The 7,271-nt window shown below is 36.5% G+C and overlaps 1 pseudogene; it reads left to right on the top strand.

Annotated features, from left to right (window-relative positions):
* The first annotated feature begins 5,914 nt into the window (after window positions 1-5,914).
* On the top strand, window positions 5,915-6,994 carry LOC143655338 (olfactory receptor 4K15-like; annotated as a pseudogene).
* The last annotated feature ends 277 nt before the right edge of the window (window positions 6,995-7,271 follow it).

Below are 7,271 nucleotides of genomic sequence, written 5' to 3'. Positions count from 1 at the left end.
TCTAAACTAATTTCATCACTAGGTGTTGCTTATCTGCAACCTTGTATGCTGTGTTCCATTTTCTTGAAAACCCATGTAGGTAATTGTTTTTGTTTTCTGGAAATGCCCTTCTTAGAAAGAGAATCACTCTGGCAATGCCAAATGCAGGTTGTCATTTTCTTTTGTTTTTTACATTTTTTAAAAATTTCTTTGCTGCATGCTGGAGTCAGATTTCATTATTCTTCCATATGAGTATCCCATTATTGCAACATCACTTGTTGGAATTTTGTTTGGCTGGTTGGTTGGTTTTTGGTAAGGGCATGGACAAGGAAATCACTTTATTTTTACTTAACATTAGGTGAAGAAAGATAATGACTCAGGCTGCTGAAGAGTATCTGCACAATTTTCCAGTACAAGTTATAATTAATGATGAACTGTTTGAAGCTTTTCCCTAATTTTGATAATGAGAACAATTGGCTTCCTATCACCATTAGTGTTTCCATTTCATTGGAAAGCCTGGCCAGTAAAATAAATAGGATGTATAAAAATATAGAAACAAATTGTTATTCTTCATAACCAACATTTTTGTTTAAAAGTTACATGTCCTATAAACTTCTCAAGTCTAGGAAAGTTTTTCTCCTCAAATGGCATTCAACACAATTCGCTGCCTATTTCATTTCTGTATTCATCAAACGATTGCAAGCTTGATGAATGCAAGAATTGTTTCTTAATAAAAAGGAATATAAATGTACATTTAATAGGGTGTTAAAATCAAATAGGGTGGGACACAGTGGCTCAGCAGGCAGAGTTCTCACCTGTCATGTCAGAGACCCGGGTTTGATTCCCAGTGCCTGCCCATGCAAAAAAAAAAAAAAAAAGAAAAGAAAAAATCAAATAGATATTAGAAAGAAAACAAAAGGACTCTGTCAATGAAAAGCATAAGTTCCAGATCAACCAAAATCAAATTAAGTCTTCAAGTGAAGTGAAGTCCACACTATGAGAGAAATATAATATCTAACACTGTATTAACCATTGGAGTACACCATTCAGCTCTCTTCAAGAGAGTTCTTGCATTGTGGAGTATAGTTAGCTGGCTGCTTCCTGCTGTGGTGACTTCAGATCACAATGTAGCATCCATTCTATAGTCACACTCTCCTAGGGTACTTCCAGCTGGTAATTGACATGTGTGAACATACCAGAGCCAGGCCATTCCTACCCAATGTCAAATCCCTCCAATGGCAAATTTTTGCTCTGGGATCCCCTATTAACCTGTTCAAGAAGTTCTCAGAGCTACACTATAGTCTGAGTCTACAATGCCCAATTCTTCCATCTTTTCCTTGTTTCACAGGAGACATATTGGCATTATTTTCCGAAGGCTTTCACTGTCTACCTCTGCTTTGTTTTTATTTTCCCCTTAACACTTATTTCCCCAAAGAAATATATTATAATACTTATATGGTTGTGGTTTTGCAGAGTACCCAAATTGATGCAAATATATTCTCTTTTTTTAATTACAAAATAGATTTTAAAAGAAAAGTATTTGTGGGTACAATACTTAGAGAGGCAAAAGAGTATTAAGGATTATTAAAGGTTACTGTCAAAAATTGACCAATAAAACAGCAAACAAGCTTGCTGCCAGCGCTGTATCACCTACACTAGCCCCAGTACAATCACATAGTGATTTAGACTATAGTGTAGCTCTGAGAACTAGTAAGTACTTTAAGTATCGGTCTATCATTGTCCTGGGGAAGTAACACTATGTGCTTGTTTGAAAGGAACTATATCCCCTAGAAAGGCCATGTTTTAATCAAAATCCCATTTAGTAAAGGTAGAATAATCCCTATTCAATACTGTATGTTTGAAACTGTAATCAGATCATCTCCCTGGATGACGTGATTCAGTCAAGAGTGGTTGTTAAACTGGATTAGGTGACAACATGTCTACACCCATTTGGGTGGGTCTTGATTGGTTTATTGGAGTCCTATCAAAGAGGAAACATTTTGGAGAATGAAAGAGATTCAGAGAGAACAGAGAATGCAGCAGCACCACGAAGCAGAGAGTCCACCAGCCTGCGACCTTTGGAGATGAAGAAGGAAAACACCTCCCAGGGAGCTTCATGTAACAGAAAGCCAGGAGAGAAAGCTAGCAAATGATGCCGTGTTTGCCATGTGCCTTTCCAGATGAGAGAAAAACCCTGAATATCATCGGCCTTCTTGAACCAATGTATCTTTCCTTGGATGCCTTTGATTGGACATTTCTGTAGACTTGCTGTAATTGGGACATTTTTTCAACCTTAGAACCATAAACTAGCAACTTATTAAATTCCTCTTTTTAAAAGCCATTCTGTTTCTGGTATGTTGCATTCTGGCAGCTAGCAAACTAGAACACACTATAAACTAGGAATGAAAGGAAAATAAGTGTTTATTTAGTATTAATATATACATCCATGTTTCTAAATTATTGTCCTCAGAAAATCTATAATTACTCCTGATTTTGGTCAAGGATGAATATATAATAAATTATGAAACTGTATATTCACATTCTCTTCTTTGCTTAGAAATATCCATGTCCGTGTAATTTAACTCTTGAATTACATTAACATTTAAAGAGGAAATTATGAAGACATATTTGGGAAGATTCTGGGATGATGGCAGAGTAGGAAGCACTTAGATTCAGTCTTTGTACTACAAAACTATTAAACAGGCACTCTCTGAAACACAATTTTACAGCTCTTGAAACCAGAGCAACACAGTCCAGCAACTAAGTGAGAGCAGGAGGATGAGGCTGGTAAATTGTGAAAATAGACCAATAAATTGATCTCTCCATAAGGCAGTTATGGGTGCCCATCCCCATTTTCATGGTGGGATATAGCCACTGGCTAGCTCACTGGTGACAGAGAAGGATGAAAATATCCCCTTTCCCAATAACAGGGTGGACAAGGAACATAACTGATCCCAGCTTTTGATTGCTGACATCTGCTGGTTGGGACCTGGCTCTGAGGGTGGTCATTTTTCCAACGTGTCCCAGAGAAGATGTCATCAGGGAAGAACCACAGATGCTACACTTCTTCAGGGCTACTGAGGGAAAGTTCAAGGGCAACATTTTCTATGTCAAGGAAGCTCAGCTTTGGGAAGCCATGTAATAATCTTCTGGTGCCATTCCTGATATTCTCAGCAAGACAGTTTGGCGCCAAGCTGCATCCACTTCAGGTGTCCCCAACTGTCTGCTAGCTTCCTCTCCTGGCTTCCTGTTTCATAAAGCTCCTGGGAGGCATTTTCTTTCTTCATCTCCAAAGGCTGCTGGCTGGTGGACTCTGCTTCTTGTGGTTTTGTTATTCTCTGCTCTCTCAGAATCTCTCACTTTCTCCAAAACGTTTCCTCTTTTTATGGGATTCCAATAAACTAATCAACATCCACCTGGAATGGGTGGAGATGCATCTCCACCTAATCCATCTTAACCACTCTTGATTGAGTCACATCTCCAGGGAGATGATCCAGTTAAGGTTTCAAACATATGGTACTGAATAAGAATTAGAAGAAACAGTTGCCTTTACAAAATGGGATTAGGATATAAACATGGCTTTTCTTGGGTACCTACATCTTTTCAACTGGCACAACAATGAATGAGCAATATGAGAATCTAAGTAAAGGGGCAGGCATTTTTAAAAGGAATCAAACAGAGCTGCTAGAGTTGAAGACCAAAATAACTGAAATTAAAAATCACCAGGAGTGTTTAAAAATCAGATTGAGTATAACAGTAGAAAGAATCGGTGGTGTTGATGACAAGAGACTTGAAAAGTGTCAAGTTAAAGCAAAAGAAGAAAGAATTATAAAAACTGAAAATAGTCTAAGACACGTTTGTGGCAGCATCAAGTGTACCAATCTATGCATTATGGAAGTCTCAGAAGGATAAGAAAGAGGGAAAAGGGAACAATGATAGGTCAAGGGCATAATGACAGACAACTTCTCAAACTTGGCAAAAGACATGAATATGCAAATACAAGAATCCCAGAGAATATCAAGCAGGATAGACATGTAAAAAAACACACATGATCATATATTGGTCACACTATCTATATTATTTTGCTAATGTTGCCAGAATCCAATATACCAGAAATGGAATGGTTTTAAATAGGAAATTTATTAAGTTACAGGTTTGCAGTTCTAAGGTCATAAAAATTTCCAAACTAATGCATCCAATGAAAGATATCTTGGCTGAAGAAAGGCTGATATCTATCACATGGGAAGACGTGAAAGTTAAAGGACAGAAAAAATATATACTATGAAAGTAAAATCAAGTTAGAGCTAAATAAGCTCTCCTAATATCAGAAAGACTGGTCTTAAAGTAAAAAAACCATTATAAGGGAAAAAGAGGGTACCTATATACTGATAAAAGAAACAATTAAAAATGTAAAAAATTTAAATATATATGTACCTAATAGAATTCTCAAAATATATGAAGCAAATATTGACAGATGTGAATGGAGAAATAGATGGTTCTATATTGATAATGGGAGATTTCAATTACAACTTTCAATAATAGATAGACTATTAGTGAAAAATGTCAACAAGGAAATAGAAGACAGCAATGATACTTTATACCAGCCAGAACTAACAGATATATATATAAAGAGAGGTCTTCATGCTATAGCAGTAGAATATGCATCATTCTGGTAGGGCACATGGATCATTCTCCAGGACAGGATGTATGATAGGCTATAAAATAAACTCAGTAGGTAAAAAAATGAAATCATAAAATTTCATGATTATTAGGTCATAGTGTATCTTCTTTGACCACAAATTAATGAAGCTAGAAATGAATAACGTACCATATACCATATACAATAATCAACTCAAAATGGATCAAAAGACTGCATATAAGAGTCAGAACAATAAAACTCATAGAAGAAAGTACAGGAGTAAATCTTCATGTCTTGGATTAAGCAATGGTTTCTTAGATATGACATCAAAAGTACAAATGATGTAACAAAAGTGATTAAATTGGACTTCATCAGAATTAAGCCAGCCCATGCCCTGAATGATGAAAGGACAATGCACAGAATTGAAGATCATATAACCGACGATGGACTAGTGTACTAAAAACTATAAAGGACTCTTACACCTTAGTATTAGAAAGTCAAATAACCCAAATTTGAAAACCTGGGAGTGATTTGAATAGGCATTTATTCATTGAAAATATTTAACAAAAAACAAAGCTATCTTATTATGAATGAGAAGTTTGCTTCAAATTTTCCAGCAGGATGAGGTCTTCGGAAATCATGAAGAGAAGAAAAAAAGGTCAATTCTTATTTCTATTTACCTCTTGAAACCAATAAAACTATCAACCTCATTAAGAAACTGATCATTACCAGCACTACAGAAGATCCTTCCATGCACCTTTCCTATTCCTTTCCTTTCTTCAATGACATCCACTATACTGAATACTACAGACTAGCTTTGTCTTTCAAATTTATTTAAAGTAATACAGCATTATTATTTGAATCTAACATCATTAAGTTTTAATTTTGTGAAAATTGTATCCTTTCTAATAGAAGAGCAACTTTTTTCTCATTAGGAATTCTTGGTTGATTTGGTGCAGAAAAAACTAATAGGTTTTTTTCTCTATATTGTGAGACTGGAATTTTTATGTCAAAACAACTTTTTAGATATTCATTTTCATTTTTAAATGAACTGATATGGCTTCTTAAAGTCATATCCCTGGATAAAAATGTTAGTTGAAATTCTCACATTTGAACCTCCCGATAACCACCACTATCCCATGTCTTTGGGAGCATAAGTTCAATGTCTCATTCTGGCCTCTCACTTTGATTGATGAGGTGCTGTCTCTTCAATTGGTAATAATGCCTGAAAATCTATGAATATATTTAAGTAGAATAACAAGCTCTAAAGATTGAGGTGAAACTGGGATGCAACCCATGTCCATTTCATTGTTTGATCTGTTTCTCTCCTATTCAGACAAAAGAAGATAAGCCACTTCCAAAGTCAATGAATGAGATAAATATTTCTCAGGTGTCTGAATTTGTGTTGCCAGCCCTCTATAGCTCTCAGAACCTCTAACATTTCTTGTTTGTCATATTTTCACTACTTTACACAGGAATCCTGTTGGGCAACTTTTCATCATCCTCACTGTGACCTCAGATGCCCATCTTCACATCCCCATGTACTTTCTGCTTGCAAACCTCTCTTTTACAGATATGCATCTTGCCTCCTTTGCTTCCCCCAGAATGATTGCAGACTTTCTGGTAGAGCACAAGACTATTTCTTTCAAAGGCTGCCTGGCTCAGATTTTCTTTGTCTACTTATTTGGTAGTGGTGAGATGGTGTTTCTTGTATCCATGGCCTATGACCGTTATGTTGCTATTTGCAAACCTCTCCACTACATGACCATCATGAGCTGCCATGTGTGTTTTATTCTGGTGTTCACCTCCTGGAGTGTTGGCCTCATCCATACTACTATCCAATTAGCATTTACTATTAACCTGCCTTTCTGTGGTCCTAATCAGGTAGACAATTTTTTCTGTGACCTCCCTCTAGTGACCAAGCTGGCCTGCAGAGACACTTATGTCATCAGCCTGCTAATAGTGGCAAACAGTGGCTTTCTCTGTATGGATTCCTTTGTCCTTTTGGTCATCTCCTACACTTTGATACTTATCATAGTCAGGAAACACTCCTCCACCAGCATGGCAAAGCCTTACTCCATGCTGACCGCCCACATCACAGTGGTACTATTATAATTGGGTCCTTGCATCTTCATCTATGTGTGGCCCTTCAACAGTTATTCAGTTGACAAGGTCCTTGCAGTGTTTTACACCATTTTTACTCCCATTTTAAACCCAGTTATCTACACTCTAAGGAACAAAGAGATGAAGGCAGCTATGTTAAACCTGAAGAGCAGGTATTTGAAATCTAGGCAGGTTTCCCCAGCCTTAAGAAATATTATTTTTCTGGAAACAATGCAAATTGCAGGACTGTTGCCACGTTTGTATTTCCTGTAGCTGGTTACAAATGGAATAACTGATGAAAGCAAACAATTTTGACCAAAGGAAGGAACTGATTGGGAAACATGAATGAAAGGGTAATGACAATAATTAGAAGCTACATAAGGCACACCAGGAATTTTAAGATTCTCTTCCTTCCAATATGCTTTTCATTTTTTTCTACTTTGCTTCTTTATTTAAGACCATTTTAAGACATAGGCTTATCATTTTGAAAGACATTGGGAGATGCCATTTACTTTTAAATGATAAAGAAAGATTACACCCTTCACTCAAA

The sequence above is a fragment of the Tamandua tetradactyla genome, chromosome 14, assembly GCF_023851605.1.
Source record: "Tamandua tetradactyla isolate mTamTet1 chromosome 14, mTamTet1.pri, whole genome shotgun sequence".
In the NCBI taxonomy this organism is placed as follows: domain Eukaryota; kingdom Metazoa; phylum Chordata; class Mammalia; order Pilosa; family Myrmecophagidae; genus Tamandua; species Tamandua tetradactyla.
Note: the sequence above shows the minus strand (reverse complement) of the source record. Positions and strands in the feature narration are given on the sequence as shown.